The sequence below is a fragment of the Anastrepha obliqua genome, chromosome 3, assembly GCF_027943255.1.
Source record: "Anastrepha obliqua isolate idAnaObli1 chromosome 3, idAnaObli1_1.0, whole genome shotgun sequence".
Lineage (NCBI taxonomy): Eukaryota > Metazoa > Arthropoda > Insecta > Diptera > Tephritidae > Anastrepha > Anastrepha obliqua.
In genome coordinates this window covers 137,815,883-137,834,499 of record NC_072894.1, presented here as the reverse complement: position 1 = coordinate 137,834,499, position 18,617 = coordinate 137,815,883, and the positions used below count along the sequence as shown (strand labels likewise).

At 40.2% G+C, this 18,617-nt stretch overlaps 1 protein-coding gene across 11 annotated transcripts in view; it reads right to left on the bottom strand.

The window, feature by feature from the left end:
* Positions 1-2,146, bottom strand: part of LOC129240712 (galactosylgalactosylxylosylprotein 3-beta-glucuronosyltransferase P) — a 113,776-nt gene extending 111,630 nt beyond the window's left edge. Inside the window, exons 1-2 of one of the 11 annotated variants that reach the window (XM_054876672.1) lie at positions 1,931-2,146; positions 481-920 (exon numbers count right to left, since the gene is read on the bottom strand). The gene's annotated coding sequence lies outside the window, so the exon portion shown is untranslated. Of the gene's footprint in view, positions 1-480; positions 921-1,848; positions 1,869-1,930 lie in introns of those variants that run through there. The other 10 variants (XM_054876669.1, XM_054876670.1, XM_054876671.1 and 7 more) reach the window with 10 other exon arrangements.
* Positions 2,147-18,617: the final 16,471 nt, after the last annotated feature.

Here is an 18,617-nt window from a genome sequence, read left to right as displayed (position 1 = left end):
AGACGTAATCAATTCGAAAAAAGAATAATAATTAAATATTTTAGTGACAGGCGAATCACCTATCCTGTTAGAAATCAAAATAGATTAACGAAACCAACGCAAGACTGAGTCTTGTCAAGGCCCTATGCTCCCGAGAGGAGTGAACAAGAAAAATAAATAAATAAATAAATATAAATATTTATAAAATCATTTTTAGACAGCCACACCTTGTAAGTGTCAACTTAAAGCTGATCTCGTTTGCCAATGAAATTTTTAACTTTATGCACCTAAAACGTAATTTTGTAATTTTAAATCGGCATAAACGTCTACACATGTTCTAGATGCTTCCACAAGGCAGACAACTAACTACTAAAGCGACTCGCACTAATTACCCATTAAATAGTAATTATTCAAATTGTCACTTTTGCTGTGTAAATTCTTGTTGGTGGCTTGAGATTATTTTAAGGCACTTTAAATTATTAGTTTTATTTGTATACTTACTTACCGCCTCAATTGTAAACAACTAAATGTACACTGTTGTTGTTGTTGCTTTTATTGCTGTGCTGTTGCCGCTTACTTTTTCTTATTTTTTCGCATGTGCCTGTATTTTGCATTTTCACTGCTACTACAGCTGAGAAAAATTTACTTAGAATTGGCTCTAAATGTGCAAAATATCACAATAAGCGCGCCGGTTATTAAGCTTTACTTTAATTCATTTCATTTCCATCGCCTTCTTTCATTCTGCTTGCGCACTATTAGCTGTTGCTTTCAACTCTGATTACTGTTCGCTGTACGTGATTTAAGCACTGTTGTTGTAACTTATATTGAAGATCTTGTTTGTTTAAAAATATAACTTAGCATTTGCTGTAATTTCATTTACGTTGTTGGTTGCTACTGAGAAACGCACAACAAACCGATACAAACGGAAAGTAGATGAATAACTTCAAAAAGAAAACAACAACAAAATATTAATATATGCATATTAGTAGCAACCGGCAACCAACAACTACCTACATAAAAATTCTGTGTTTATAAACAACAACAAGATAAAACAGCCCTTAATAGGTGCGGCGGCTAACAGCGGCACTCAGGTGTTTAGGACGCGTTGTCTTTGACGACCGACGGCCTTCAAATGCAGTTTAACGCTGCTCAAAAAGGTGAAAAACACATACATATAAGTATATTTATATGTAGCAACACAAAAATGCGTGCCCTATGTGCGTCTATATACTCATACATATGCACGAACATTTGTTAATAAGAGAGCTCAACTAAATTTCGTGTGTTTGCGTTAAAAGGACTGTGCGTTGCGTCGGTATTGACGCCAGTATACTGTGACATACACCAAGAAACTAAGCAGCAAATATTTTCAGCCTTAACAGCCGCTTATGTCGACCACATGTACACTGTTTGCTGCTTAGTGAGAGCTGGCTAACGCTTACAGCCTTTAAGGAGAGCACACAAAACAAAGTCACACAATAAACAGAATAGCTGTAAGCAAGAAAATACACACAAAAGCGTAATACAAAGTTTGCTTTCTTTTTTCACAAGTCAAAAACTTCTTTCATTTATTTTGCAAAAATCTTATACAATTGCGGCAAGCATAGTTCACGGCGTTTACACGCACGTATATCCAAGAAAATTCTTCAACTATACATATATTTATTTTCCATAATTTTCCTTGCCACAGCGCACACTAAACCACAAATTTCATTTCCTTCTTCAATTTACATATTCATCAATTTTTCCAAGTGATTTGTACCGAATTCCGCGGCATAACAATTTTTTACTTGCGGGAGCTCTCCTTTCATGCGCACTGCAAAAGGATAACTAACTGCCAACTTTTTAGTACGGCCCACATTTACTCACGTGCTGTTAAATAGCTGGTTTCTGTTTTTAGCCAAACAAATAGAACGCAAAAACAAACAAATTGCAACTAGCTGGTACCTACAATTGAGTGTAGCCTATGCCGATTTATTGTAGTAATTTTGCTGGACAAAAGCACGATAGCAGTCAATATCGCCAGCCGATAAAGAAATACAAGTACATATGTACACTTCTTCACACATCGGATCAGCAAATAAGTAAAAGCTTGCCGACAAATACTTTGACCGCAGTTCGTTACCGTCACTATGTTTTATATCACTGGATATCTTCTTGAGACTGAAGTGGAACGCACGAAATTCAATTTATAAATGCCAGCGCTTAACAGCACCGAAAACCAAACAGTTCTGAAAAAGTCAACAGTTAACAGCGAAACGACACATATCTACGTTTGCAATAGCGCAACAACAGAAGTATGAAACGGAAACAGCTACACAAAGAATAGCCGAGTACGACCAGCACGACAGCGTAAGTAAAGGCTTTAAGTTAAGCGCCATATTAACAGAATTGCGAGCTCGTTGCTCGAAGCGTACAAGAAAATGTTAACTAAATTCGTTAACAGCAAACTATATCTGTGCATGGGAATGTTAACAGCCGCTTTCAATGGCGGTAATTATTTAAGCCTCAAGTCAGGTAAAAGCAAATGTCCAAACAATTTTGTTTTTTGTTATTGGTCTATTTTGCATGTTGTATTTTGTATTTTTTTATGTATCGAAATATTTTTCTTTATCGGGTTAGGAGTAGTCAGATGCCCGAAAAAATTATGATTTTCAATAATTTTATTTTGCTAGCTAATTGCTTTATTTTACAAAAATAAAAACATAGCATTAATACAACATATTTCGACTTGACTTTAGCAAAATTTCCACAAAAAAATTAATAATTGTAAAAGTTATCGCTGTTTGTGTGGAACCCGTTTCTCCAGAAGTTCCTTGCGGTGATCATCACAAGTCCTTAGAGATTCATTTAAAATCGATCAGACAAGAGAATTTAGTTTTAGTTTAGTTTTTTGAAAAAAAATTCTTCAAATTCTTTATGTTTTTCTAAAGCAGTATAAATTTTATTGAAATCTACCAAGCGGTTTTTAACTTACAGTGATCACCAGTTCAAAAAACATATTGTAGTTTTGAGAAAAATGTATTTAATGTTTTTATGACTTTTCCTGAGCGCCCGACCTCCCTTTGTTGATTGTTCAATAACTGAAAAAGTATTTGTCGGATTCACTTCAAATTTTCACACAATATTTTTAAGATATTAGACTTTAAGAAAATGCAAACAAGATCAATTTTTTTAAATTCTGACCACCCCTAACCCCTTAAGCGACACACACTATTTTTTATCATTCGCCTGGCGCAGCCGCTATAATTCTCAACGTGCTTATAAATGATTGGTAAATACGTCGTATGAGTCAAATCAGTAATCAGCAAGAAAAGAATTCTCGTCATTCAGTCGCATTGAGCTCTAATAAATGGCACATTAAGCTAGTTCATCCCCAACCTCACAATAATACTCCACACTCCTCAGTAGCAACTGGCGTTAGCGTTTGTTGAGATAATGGACTTGTGGGGACATGAAAGTGCCACATATATATATATATATATTACTATTAACTGCTTTATTCAAATAAACGGTTCAAACTTTACAAACTATAAATTTAGTGACAAAAACTGCTTTGCGTGTTACTCGATTCAAGGTTCTGAAAGCTAATCATTTCAGTTACGAAAAATGATTATTCAAAAAGTTCTTGCTACAAAACTGCGAAGAAGAAAACAAAAGGAATTCGTGAGAACTCCTTTACGAATACTGGTGTTGCCACATTGGATTGTTCAGTTCGTTCCCACAATACTCCCCCCTAAATGAGGCGTTATGTGGGACTTCTTAAAGTCTAATTTAAGGTTGGCTATTCGGCGCGTGTGCTGATCTCTGCTGCAGTGGTAGACACATTGATGTTGTAGGATGAAGGGGTATTCCCGAGTTGACCAATGCGCGTCTAAAGTGAGCAGCGCTTCCAAAAATATCATCACTGCCTAAATGAGCGGGTTTAATACGGTCTATGTTGACGGTGACTTCTCGCCCATTTACGTCTATTATAAAGAGCCTATTGTCTATACGTTTGACTATTTTGTGGGGGCCCGAGTATGGCTGGTCGAGCGGCCGTTTAACTGCATCAACTCTCAGGAATACATGAGTGCAGGTCTCTATATCTTTGAAACAAAATGTCTTCTGCTTGTTGTGGTGTGTTGTCGGAGCGGGCCTTATTTTTCGCATATGTGAACGGAATTCGTCTAGAAAATTATGAGGGTCCACTGGCGGATCGGTGTTTGTGAAGAACTCGCCGGGCACCTTTAGTGTTGAGCCATAGAGATATTCTGCTGGAGAGGCTTTTAGATCTTCCTTGTAGCATGTCCTAAGTCCCAGGAGAACGGTGGGTAGCGCCTGGGTCCATTGCGGGGTCTGATGGCACATTATTGCTGCCTTCAGTGTGCGGTGCCATCTTTCAACTAGGCCATTTGAAGCTGGGTGGTATGCTGTAGTATGGATTCGTTTACCCCCGACCAATCGTGAGAGTGCTGTGAAGAGTGCGCTTTCGAATTGTGAACCCTGGTCCGTGGTTAGCAACTTGGGACATCCGAAGCGTGATATCCAATGTGTGTAGAATACGCTGGCAACGGTGCTGGCTGTAATATCTTTTATAGCAATTGCTTCGGGCCACTTGGTGAAGCGATCGATGGCTGTTAGGCAATACCTGAACCCCTGCGATTCGGGCAATGGACCGACCAGATCCAGGTGGACGTGGTCGAACCTTTCGTCGGGCTCTGGAAATGCTGCAAATCTTGTGTGCGCGTGTCGCGCTGTCTTGGAACGTTGGCATGGGATGCAGTTTCTGGCCCACTCGTGATGTCTTTGTTCATTGACGGCCAAACATATCGTTGTGCGATGATTTTAACGGTGGATCTGCCGCTGGGATGTGCCAAGTTGTGCAGTGCCTCGTAGACTTTGCGACGTAACCCTAACGGTACAAATGGACGAATGTTATTCGTGGAGACATCGCAGTAGATTGCCTGCCCGTCCAAACCAAAGGTTAGTTTCTGGAACTTAAGTGATGTTTCGTTCTGCTCAAGTAATTGTTTTAGCTCATCGTCTGCTGCTTGGGTGCGTGATAACTCATCGTGGTCGATCATAACCGGTGTATGCATTGTGTCAATACGCGAAAAAGTGTCCGCTATGTCGTTGTCCGAGCCAGAGATGTGCTCTATTCTTGTGGTGAATTGACTAATGAATCCCAGTTGTCTTATTTGGCGTGGAGAAGCTTTATCGGACTGCTGTCGAAATGCGTAAATCAACGGTTTGTGATCGGTTCTGACAGTGAATTCACGGGCCTCGACCCAATGCCGGAAGTTCTTGATTGCTTCGAAAATCGCCGTCAGTTCCCTATCATATGTGCTATAGTTCTTCTGTGCTGGCGAAAGTTTCTTCGAAAAGAACCCAAGCGGGTGCCACGTGCCGTTATGTTATTGCTCCAAAACCGCTCCTAACGCTATGCTAGATGCGTCGCACGTGACTCGAAGCTTGGCGCCAGAAATCGGATGTGCTAAGAGGGTAGCTTGAGCGAGCTTCTCTTTCACCTCTTCGAAAGCCTTTTCGGACTCTGTTGTCCATGGAACTGGTCGCCGATCGTTTTTCTTAGAGTCTTTGAGAAGGTCGTTGAGTGGTACTTGAATGGAGGCGGCTCTACTGATGTGTCTTCTATAGAAGTTAACGGCCCCTAAAAATCTCCTTAATTCTAAAATAGTTTTAGGCTTCGGAAAGTCTCGTAATGCTTGGACACGGTCTGGAAGTGGCGCGGAGCCGTTGGGCGTTATGCGGTAGCCTAGGAAATCAACGGTGGAAGCTCCGAAAACGCATTTATCGGCGTTTATGCAGAGTCCGTATTTGCTGAGTTGTTGGAAAACTAGACGAAGATGCTGCTCATGTTGTTGGGTGCTGTTTGATGCTATCAGTAGGTCATCGATGTAGGCGTAAACGAATTCGAGTCCTGACAGGGCTTCGTTGATGAAACGCTGGAACGATTGGGCGGCGTTACGGAGCCCGAACGGCATTGAGGTAAACTCAAACAGACCGAATGGGGTGATTACGGCAGTTTTGGGGATGTCCTCTTCTGCTACCGGTATGTGATGAAATGCGCGTCTGAGATCGATTTTAGTAAATATGTTTTTCCCTGCCAGGATCGAAGAGTAGTCCTGGAGCAGAGAAATTGGGTACCGGTCCGGGGTAGTTTGCTCGTTTAATCTGCGGTAGTCTCCACATGGTCTCCAATCTCCGTTCTTTTTCTTTGTAATGTGGAGGGGGCTGGCCCAAGGACTGTTCGATGGCCTCACGTAACCCAAATCTACCATGAGTTGGAATTCTTCTTTTGCGATTTTGAGGCGTTCCGGACATAGTTGGCGGACTCGTTGGAGGCATGGTGGGCCGGTGGTGGGTATGAAGTGCTTGACGGAGTGTTTGGTTGCCGTACGGTTTGACGGATTGCCCAACAATTCCGGGAACTCCTTCAGAATGTTGCTGAATCTGTTAGTTTGCGTGAGTGTGGTAATGTCGGTGATTGATGCTGTTGCATATGAGCCGACGCTACGGTTACCTGAGTTGCGGTCAATTAAACAGCCTTGTTTCAGATCCACTATAAGCCCGTATTCGTGTAGGAGGTCTACGCCGATTATGGGGTACGGTACGTTGGCCATACAGAATACCCAGCGAATCGGTTGACGTAGTCCTATGTTAAGAGTGAGGGGCTTATCACCATACGTGTCGATTTTGGTGCCGTTTGCTGCCTGTAATCGAAGCGCTCTTATTGATAGTTTGACTCCTTGTGGAGGTGGGGTGACAGAAATATCCGCGCCGGTATCGACGAGGAGTTTCATGCCTGTATTGCGATCGTAAACGAAAAGTCGACGAGGTGTTGTATCGCCGCCGGTGCTCGTCGATACTACTGGCGGCTGCTTGCGTTTCCCTTGCCTTCGACGAATGCGCAGGGTTTCGTGCATTTGTTAGCGCATGCCCCGAACCTGCGGTGGTAGAAACATACAAGTGGTGTGGAATAGGAAGCGTTTGGCAATGGATTGCTGGTTCCACCGCTGTTATTGTTGCTGCGCTCAAGGATTAACTTCTCCAGTTGCTCAGCTAGTTTGTCAACTTGTTGTTGTAGCGCATTCGTACTGACATTTCGTGAGACTGGCATGAGATTTTGGTAATTTGCGCTGCGTTGCACCTCCATTACTTGATTAGCGAGCTGGGAGAGTTGGACGTTATCTTCTTGGTCCCTTCCCACTAGTGCCATTTGGACTTGTGGCGGAAGTCGCTCTAACCAAATAACTCGAACGAATGCCGGGTCGAGTTTATCTCCTCCCAGACGATTTATTTCCGCGAGTAATTCGGATGGGCGTCGGTCGCCCAACTCTACGCCAGATAACAGCATTTTGAATCGTCGACTCTGTGAGAGTGCAAAATGGTTCAATAGTGCGTTTTTCAGCGTGCTATACTTATCGTTTGTAGGCGGGTTGGTTATTAAATTTTCCACGACGATTAGAGCATCTTGATCCAAGCGAGCGATGACGGTATAATATTTGGTTGCGTCGGATGTGATTCTGCGTAGCTGGAATTGCGCCTCTACTGCAGCGAACCATAGTTGTGCCTGCTGGCTCCAGAATGGGGGTAGCTCTATGCGTTCGTACCGGTCTACATGTGTTCTGGGGAATTGGAAATCTGCCTCGGAATCTCCGTTGGATGCACCATCCTGTACAATCGTGTCCTCAGTGTTGGACATCTTGTTGCGCTAAAATTCTTCATAGGGGTCACCAATTATGTGGGGACATGAAAGTGCCACACATATATATATACAGTGCACTCGCGATAACTCGAACTAATTAAAACAGGCGCTGTTCGATTTATCGAATTTGTTTGACTTATCAATTGAGTGTGCTATGTTAAATAAACAGTCATCGATATCGATTTTTCGATCGTTTGTTGAAAATGGAAGCCAGTAGAAAATTTCTGTAGTATAGTTTCGTTATACGAATTACATTTTGGTCCATTGGCTGGATCAATGGTGTCGCATTCGGCGGCATAAACATAGTTAAAATTAAACCATCCTCGGACTTTAGTTCGATTTCGTTGGGATGTGATGGGGCATTATCAATTAGAAGAAGAGCCTTCTCAGGTAGTCCCCCATCTTTCAAATATTTTCTTACCTAAATATTAAAGTCATTTAACTTGGTTAAAAAAATTGTTTTAATGAATCTGGATTTTTTTACTTGTTCTACATTAATTCGAAGAAGAGCTTTTTGATTCACACATGATTTCCTTGGCTAAAACTAGCCTATTGCTGTCGATTGCTCGATTTTCTCACTTATACGGTTGAGAATGACCTTTCAGAGGACTTTAAGTGATACACAAAGCAGTTCTTTTAGTATTGGCATCAAATTGTGTACAAAAAATTCCTTCATTCGGCTAACGCAGTTTGTTTAATATAGGTTTTGTTTTTTATTCTTAACTAAAATATATATTAGTTTCTACAACGATCAAAACGTTGCTTTCATGTTATTTGAGGAGTGCCAATCCGGTACTTCAACCCTTTCACCTTCTTCTTGTTTTTGATTGGCGCGATAACCGAGCAGATAAGCTCAGAGAGCAGGGGTGAAAGTCGATCAGCGAATCTTCTGGCTGTATGTCGCGATTGTCGTACTTTCCGATGTCGTACATTCTTTGCGTAGTTAGATGCTCGTTCTTTACTACACAGAGGCGTATTTTAGCTGGACCAAGATAATGATCGGAGTCGATGTTGGGCCCTCGGATCGTAAGTACATCTAAAACACTAGAAGCTTACCTTCCATGATCAATCTGGTTTCGCGTTTTTCGATCAGAAGACAGCCACGTAGCTTTGTGTACCTTTTTATACTAGAATCTGGTGCTACAGACTATCATGTTTCGAGCCCCGCCGAAGTCGAGCAGTCTCTATCCTTTACAGGATGTTTCATTGTACAAACTGAATTTTCCGACGGTGGGACCAAAATTTTCCTCCTTGCCCACCCTAGCAGTGAAGTCCCAAGCAAGATTTTTATGTCGTGGTGAAAAGGCAGCGCTCATAGAAGCAATATTCGGTCAAATCATCCTTTTTTCCATCAGGGAGTGGGGGCAAATGAGCGAGATGTTGAAAAATCTGGCTTTGTTGCGAATTATTGCGAGACGCTCGTCCACCGGAATGAACGAAAATACTTGGCAATGAAGTCTCTCTCCCACTATAAATCCAACACCGAATTTATTAACTTAAATTCTTCAATAAAGTGAAACGGTTTGATTCTTTGCCAATGTTTTTATCAATATTTTTTAGATATGCACATTTCATTTGTTTATGGTGGGTTAACGTTTGTTACTTAAAGGAAAAACTAAGATAAAAGAATCCCTTGAAAGGAAATATTTTAATTTATTTGTCATTCTAATTTAAAAAAAAAAAATTTTTTTTTGATTGCATTGATTGCAATATATGTACGTGATGTTATTTTTCTTCAAAACAAGGATCTGGAAATTTGTACTCCTCTTCCCTTGGTTAAGATATTGACTATACTTTGGAAATCTCTACAACCTCTTTCAAAATTCTTGTTTTCTTTGTCTTTCTTCTTTTTAAACTAACACACAAAAAAATTATTTCAAAATTATTTGTAAATATGTTGCTCGTAAGGGCCTGAATACTAAAATCAAGTTGTAACGCAAATTACCAAAGTCATGAGAATTCTCCATACACGCTGCTGAAAAGAGTCAATATTTGTATTCAAAAGTATAATTACATGTATCGACTAAATTACTGAACAATCAAAAAATGTATTTTACACACCAACACGCAATCCTCTAAGCCATGGATTCCCAAATGTGAAAGTGAAATTTTGTAGATGAAAGATGTCTAGAGTTAAGCTCAAAAATGTTATTGTTGTTGTTGTAAGAACATAAAAATTAACCAGAAGTGTTGTGGAACACCTGCTCGAGTGACAGACAGTCTTTGGCCGGATATATGTTAGATCCAGATCGTTCCGGTAACGTAGAATCGATTATATATAATAAATAATATCACCGCGTTACACACATTCTGTCCTATAAACCAAATATACTTTTTCGGAAAGGGGATAAAAAATAAAAATACACGTGTATCGGCGATTTTCATGTACACGTCACAATTTTTTTTTTTGTATTTTATAACTTTAAACGAGCAATTCTTGTATGTATATCTGTATAGCCACACGATCTCAGGATTAGCTTAACGGATTTGAATGAAATTAGGCACACAGATAGTGTATTACATTTCTAGACTTTTCACCTAGGTCTTGCCACTGACAATGTTTCACAGGGTTGCCACCTGTTCGAAATTAAAAAAAAAAATTGCATGAGATATGCCGATGTGGGTATTAAAAGAAAGGTATTTCACTCCGCATTACAATAGAGATATAAAACCCCGAATTTTTGTATTAATTTTATTATATTAAAATTAAAAATTGTTACATTAACAATTTTAATGCTTTTAAAGAAACTTAAGCCTTTTTTTTGCGTTTGTAAGCATTTGTGTCAGTATCGCGACAAATAGACCAACAGTATTCGCCAAGCATATGCGTAATGTCTTGTCCTTTAAAGCGCTTTTCAATAGCCGCAAATTGACAAATTTCCTTCTCGTACAAGGTCATTGAAGTCGGCTTGTGTTACTAAATGCGGCACTGCAGTCCCAAGTTCAGTGGGTGTTGGTACAAATTCCGATACTTCTGGTTCCCCGCATCTCGCATTCGATGCACGAAATGTTGATAGCATTGTTGGTGCTACTGTTGGTTCTCCATCCCTTAATTCGGGAACATCATCAAAAATCTCCATTGAAGCCGCTATACGTTCTTCTGATGAGTACAGAACCGCTGGAATAACCGATTCTACATTAGCGTAGGGAATTTTGTTGCGGCGAAAGTATTGGTACCCTTTAGTTTGAATAAAAGTTACGCAAAAGTAGCACAGTTCACTGCAGTGCTCCGTACGTGGTAGCCAAATTGTTGGTACAGAGTACTTTATTGTTGACCTTCCATCAGTAAAGTCTCGTAAATTTCTATAGCAATAGTCGCACACGACTTCCGGAGTATACCACAAGTAAGGAATATTTTCTGAAACGAATTAACCACTGTTTTCGTAATATTTTTAAAATTTTAATTTGGTGCGAATAAGCCACAAACGTAACAAAAGTTATTTCGAGTAGGGCACTGCATTTTTCGTCAGATGAAATATACAGAAAGACGTTTCCACGCAACAGAACTTAAAACAATTGTCAAAGTATACGTCTCCTAGTAGCGCAACTGTCAGATGATCGGAACTTCCGGAACTGTAACAAGCACACAAACGGCACAGAGTGTGTTGTATAAAACAATAAATTAAAGGTTAATAAGTTGTTTAAAAATTTGGAGTCCCTTCAAGTTATGCAGAAAATTTAGAAAAAAAATTTTTTTTTAGAAAAACAAAATTCAAGAAAATCTGAGAATTGATAAATTTTTTTTTTTTAATTTTACATAATAAAAACATTTCCACGAGTCTGCCTGCAGAAATTCAGCGCGATTGGATCATGGAAAAATGGTTAAAAATTGATCCAAAGTTTTTCACACAGGCGGACTACGAGCTCTATATTTTATACATAGAAGAAAAAAATTCTGACGTGTACATGAAAATCGCCGATACACGTGTATTTTTATATTTTCTCCCCTTTCCGAAAAAGTTTATTTGGTTCATAGGACAGAAAAAAGTTCGTTTTTGTAACGCAGTGTAATTGACGCGTACACCCTTTTTGGGTGTTTGGCCGAACTCCCCCTCCTATTTGTGGTGTGCGTCTTGATGTTGTTCCACAAATGGAGGGACCTACAGTTTTAAGCCAACTCCGAACGGCAGATATTTTTATGAGGAGCTTTTTCATGGCAGAAATACATTCGGAGGTTTGCCATTGCCTGCCGAGGGGCGACCGCTATAGGAAATTTTTTTTCTTAATTTTTGGTGTTTCGCCGAGATTCGAACCAACGTTCTCTCTGTGAATTCCGAATGGTAATCACGCACCAACCCATTCGGCTACGATTGCCGCTGCAAAAACTCAACGTTGTATTTTTGCTTGTAGGTCTTTGCAGCCACTGGCATGGCATTGGGAAAAAACACGTGTGTTCTTAATAAATCTCTACAATAAAACCAAACGCATGTATTGCAACTAACCTACAAAGTTCCGGCGTCTTTGTGTGTGTCTCGGTGTTATTTTTGTTCTAAAAGGCTTCTCGAAAAAACAATTTGCGCAAAATCTAAAGCCAAATTGATAAATACAGGTCACAAATAGATATTCAGAAGGCACGTTTTCTCTGCGCTTCAGCTGAAAACACTTGCCTGAAATCAATAAAAAATGTGTGATTTTAACTAGATCAGAAGCGTATATCGTCGTTTGAAGTACAAAACCGCGTATGTGAGAGTAAAAACTGTCTTATTTCGAAACCGCTCCATGTGCTAATAAAGAAAGCCATTTCAGGCTAGTTTTGTGAAATGTATTTATTTTGTTTTTGTAACATGTTTTAATGAAAAATGCGCTTCCGCTGAGCAAACCTCATTTTTGGCCAAATGTCAATTATGCAGTTTTGCGCTATAAATGGCAAAGCGTTTATCGCTTCATACAAATTTTAGACGCAGATACTATGGAATAATTTGGAAAGTGATTTGAGCCACTACGTAAAAAAATGTGTTTATTATTTATTTCAGACCATATATACACCAAATATTTACATAATTGTCAAAAATGAGGTCGGGGAGAGTATTTGCTATTTCAACAGTATGCGAAAGTTATTTAGCGTTTATATCGAAAATGATCGAAGTCAATAAAAAATATAGCTAACTATAGAAACTATGTCAATCATCCAACACTAATAAATAAAACGATGCCAACCTCTTTCCTAACTGAAAGCGGAAGCACAGTAATTATTTCCAACAACCCAATAAAAAAGAGGTTGTCTGTAAAGTCGGTTTACTGATGATAGTTTAACGTGACAACGTCATAAGAAAATATTGATGGAATGGTTGCAATTTTCAAAACAAAATTTTAATTTTATTTGTTTGATAGATATTTTGTATGGATATAGAGGAGGAGGTAAATGGAATTGCAATGGAATAGGTCAAGTTACATTTACACAAACGTGAAAAATGACGAAACATTTATCAAATTCATGAAAGATATCTTCAATTTCGATTGTGCATCAGACGTTAATAAGTTAACAACACTAAGAGGCACCATCATCGATTTGCCTTTTTCAAGACACTTTACACTCGAAACACCCTCTTTCATTTTCTACTTTTTCTATCATCGTCCTATTCTCAACAGAGAAATGGTTCATTACCATGCACACAGGAAGAAGGCATATGCAAGTACAAGTATGTGAATTTATATACAAATGCGCATATACATACATATACCTACATACAGCTGTTCTCAGCTAATTAGAAACGCTCCCTTTTGATAAACGCTTGATGAGCATAATATTAAACTGTTTAAATTCACCGTTATTTTTTCTCTTAAAATCATTTGCATTGCTTTTGTTACTCTATTTACTACCCAATGCGCCTAGTTTTGTAGTTGTGAAATGGAAGTACCGTTGTTGGTGTTGTTGTTGTTGTAGCAGTATCTTCGCCCTGTCAGTGTAGTGTAAATTACCGGTCGTCTTCGTCTAGCTCATCTAACGGTAGGCCCAGGAAACTGGCAGTTTCGACGGGTTGGGTCCAGAGGGAGAGAGGTGTTAGATGAGTGGGTTTGATGGGGCATGTGAAGAGGTGGTTAGTGTCGTGCGGGGTACCTTCACATGCAGGACATATGTTTAGTATGTCGGGGTCGATTCTGGATAGGTAGGAGTTTAACCTGCTACAATATCCAGAACGTAGTTGTGCCAAGATTACGCGGGACTCTCGAGGAAGCTGGAGCTCTTCGTCTGCGATAGGTGGTGGTTGGACTCCGATAACGGCATTCGGGGGTCGGGAGCTTAGGAAGGTGGTAAGTGTCTCCCGATGAATGTCGTTAATAGCCTGTCTGTATACTGTCTGATCCTGGAGAGGTCTGTCCGTTTTGTCCTGGATCTCGTCCACGTAATTGAGGAAGTGTTTCCTGATGTGCCTGGGAGGTGGCTCAGGCTCGAGCAGGTGTCTGCATGGGTGAGGCCTACGGTGACACCCAAGCAGAAACTGCTTGCCGAGCATTTTGTTATGCTCCTTAACCGGGAGCATGTGCGCCTCGTCATGTAGGTGGTGAATAGGGGTCATCAGGAGACATCCTGTCGCGGTCCTGATGGCAGTATTCTGGCAGGTCTGAAGCTTCGTCCACTGCGTATCACTGGTTCCAGGCGACCAGACAGGCGCGGCATAGTTCAGAACCAGTCGGCCTATTGCTTTGAAAGTCGACAGCAACATTTCTTTGTCTTTGCCCCAAGTGCTGCCGGCAAGCGACTTGAGGACCTTGTTGCGATTCTGTACTCTCGTTGCAATAGCGGTTGTGTGCGCCGAGAAGGAGAGCAAGCTGTCAAAGGTGACTCCCAAAATTCTGGGGTTGTTTATCGTCGGAATTGGGGTATCATCGACGTGAACCTGAAGTGGCAGCTTGACCTCCTTTGTCCAGGTGGTAAATAGGGTCGCCGTGGATTTAGTGGGAGAAAGTTTTAAGTTTCTCGCAGTGAAGAAGCGAGAAAGGCTGGCGAGGTAGTCGTTTACTTTTGAGCATAGGCCATCAATGTCATTGCCCGACGCCATTATCGTGCAGTCGTCGGCATATGAGACCAGTGAGACTCCCTCTGGTGGCTGGGGGAGTTTCGAAATATAGAAATTAAAAAGCAAGGGTGAAAGGACACCACCCTGCGGTACTCCTTGCTTTATTTTTCTTTGTTTTGAGGTTTGGTCTCGAAATACTACCGACGAGTGACGACCACTCAGGTAGTTCGCGGTCCACCTCTTCAGCCCTGGCGGGAGTGTCGACTGTAAAATGTCATCTAGTAGCGTGGCGTGGCTGACTGTGTCGAAAGCCTTTTGTAGGTCCAACGCTACTAGGACAGTCCTCTCGCAGGGGCGGTTTTGGTTAAGGCCGCGGTTTACCTGGGTGTTTATGACGGTGAGTGCCGTGGTGGTACTGTGCACTCTACGGAAACCATGCTGGTGTGGGGCTGGAGTCAGGTGTTGAGTGAGGAGTGGGAGTAGAAGGGCCTCAAGTGTCTTCACTACTGGGGAAAGGAGAGTTATCGGACGATAAGACTCCCCTTGGTTGGCGGGTTTCCCAGGCTTCAGCAGTGGGACCACTCTCCCTAATTTCCACTTATCAGGAATGATGAGAGTGGCCATAGACAGGTTGAAGACCTTTGTGAGATATTCTACTCCCAATGGACCCAGCTTTTTCAGCATCAGCATGTTTAGTCCGTCGGGGCCAATGGCTTTTGATGGTTTCATGTGTTTGATGGCCCCCTGAACCTCGTCGCTGGTGAAAGTAAGCGGTGCACTGTTGTAGGGCAGTTTGTGCAGCCGTCTGGTGGCACAACGCTTGGATCTGTCGACCGGAGGATGCAATATAAATTGCCGGCTAAAGTAGCTCGCGTATCTCTTCGGGTCCGACGAAGTACGACCGTTGAAGGTGATATCCACCTTGTCGTTGTGCTTCGTCGGGTTCGACAGGGACCTTACGGTGGACCAGAGCTTGCTCACACCAGAGGTGAAGTTACAGGACTTCAGATGCTCTACCCATTTGGAAGTACCGTTAATATTATCCAACGCAGTACATGGGTTACTTAGTTCAAGGTAAATAAACTGAGACGAGTAATTAGAAACAGTTGTTCAATGGAAGCATATTCAGCAAGTTGTGTTATTTTAATAGTAATATAATCGACTTTTTGGTATGTATCTATTTTAAATTGGTTGTTTAAAAGCAACTAAAATATTCGTCTTCAAGATGCGTAATGGGAAAAAGCAGCAGCTGTACACCTGCCCTGCGGAGCTCCATTTTTGACCTTCGTAAAGCTGGAAAGTCGTACAGTGAAATTTCTAAGCAAGTCAAATGCTCAAAAAAATGGTTTTTAACGCCTTAAAGCATATCCAACTTTTTAAGACTGTTGACAATGTTCCACGTAAGAAAAGGCCCCGGAAAACTTCAGCAGAAATTGACCGCAAGATAGCAATCATCTCCAAAAGAGACCCAAAAAAGACTTCCACTGACATCCAACGCGAAATTCAGGATCAATATAATTTCGAAATATCCAAGAGGACAATTCCTCGGCGTCTGGTCGAATCTGGACTGCATGGCAGAGCAGCACGCAAGAAGCCCCTCCTAACCAAGATACAGAGGAGACGGCGAGTAGTCTTTGCGAGATCCCATTGGTCATGGACTCCAAATCAATGGAAATATATCGTTTGGAGCGATGAAACCAAGATAAATCGCATAGGCCCAGATGGTAAAAGGTATGTTCAACGGCCAATCAACCAAGAATTCAATCCTCGCTACGTTTCACGGGTAGTGAAGCATTGTGGAGGATCAATCATGGTGTGGGGATGTTTCTGGTGGAATGGTGTTGGCCCAATCCATAGGATTTATGGAATTTTAAATAAGGAGAAATACATCGATATACTAAAAAATGTAATGTTGCCGTGGGCTGAGGAAAATTTGCCTGTTATATGGAAGTTTCAACAGGATAATGATCCAAAGCACACGGTAAAGTTGACGAAACAGTTTTTCGACGAAAATTCCATCAATGTTTTGGAATGGCCATCATCCAGTCCGGACTTAAACAAAACAGAGCAGCTCTGGGGTGACGTTAAAAAGCCGTGAGTGCCAAAAATATCCCAAATATGGATATCATTTTTGCCGAAGTAAAAACGGCATGGCAAGCAATACCTGTGGCGCGCTGACAGAATCTCATTCCATCAATGCGCAATCGATGTGAGGCAGTGTTGAAGCAAAAGGGTTATGGAACCAAATACTAACATAATCTTTATCTTGATCTGATAATACATTACTGTTTCTAATTAGTTGCCCTATCCAAATCGTGCATTTCACATGCTTTAAAAAATATATATATATTTAATGAAGAATTGCGATTAAATTGTTTTCCACTAGTTTTTAAGTTTATCATATGTTTAAATAAAATTGGCAAAAAGTTATGAAAATACGTGTTTAAAAGGAAAATGGAAAATTTATTTTGAAATAAGTGTCGTTTCTAATTAGCTGTCAACAGCTGTATATATGCTCACTCAAGTAGGACAGAGCCAGATGTCGAACGTTGCCGAACGCGGGGTCCGATTGTGCTCTTTGTCGTTCTTTCGGCGCTCTCGCTTGCAGTTCAAGCACATTAGCTTACATTTGCTTGCGTACGGAATAGATTCGTATATTTGATTTGTCCATATGATTTGTATGCATCTTTACATATAGATTTGTTCTTTTTGAAAATTGCGCGAATGGAATATGTATATGCATGTTTATATACATATATTAGTACACAACATATCTTATAAGGTATATGGTATATATTACCATACATTTTTTCCTTCGTATATAATAAAAAAATTAATAATAATAACATTAAAACAACAGGTATTATTAACAAACTTGGTTTTATTTAATAATTCAAATTAAATTAATAATAACACTGTGTGACAAAAAAAAAAATTAAATATACTTTTATGGAGACCTAGCACAACTTGTGGCTATAAAAAAACTAAACAAAATTGTATAGGAGAAATTTCCAATACACCTCCAAAATCTCGTTTTATGGCCATAAAACCGTTTTTCAGTAGGTTGATGTGAAGAATCACTCCGAATTTCGCCAATTTCCATCCGATTTCAAATTTGTTTTTTTAGTTCGAAAGAACAAAAACAAGCCTTTTTGACAATGTGTTGACAATTTTTCTGAAATGACAACTGACGAGACTGTAGGCGGAAGTATTTGGAATTTTTTTATTTTTTCTCTATTTTTTCAACTTTGACATAATTTTTACGATATTATCCGATATGGAGGATTTTTTTTAGTACACTACTGTTATAGTAAATTTAATTTTGCGTCGAATGAGCTATACTTGACTGTAATTGAATTTAAACTAATAGAGTTGTGTGAGTTTTAAGATTTCATTTTTTTTTTTACTAATTTGGTATGTAGGCATCGCAGCATGAAAATGATAACAAGTGTCATTATAAACACATATGTAATATTTATTGGAGTATTGTGCAGTGCAGCACTGTACTTTGCACTACACAACGGAACTGGTTCCAAACTTAAAAATGCATTGGAAACTGCCCTTTGGAGTTTAGTATGGTAAGGTACATTTGTCATTCTCTTCATCAGTTTTGAATACTTTTCTGTATGAAATTCAATCATCATCATTCATCTGAAGTCGTCATCAACTAAATTCTATTGTTTAAATCGAGAAGGGAGCGTTTCAAATTGTCTTCCCGATAGAAGTAAATCACGAGAAAGGTCCTGAAAATCTGAATTTGATACAATGTGTCGTTCTGAAGACTTAGAACCAGACGGAAGGTATGCTTCATCATCAGGTTTATTGTTATCAGTTTGATCGTCATCAGCAATGAGTTGAACTTCCTTCAGTTCCTGCAGTTGAGTCAATCATATCGTCCAAGACTACGGGGTTCTTAACAGTTGCAACATCAGCATACTTTATGTGCTTTCGAGATTTATAATGATGATCGT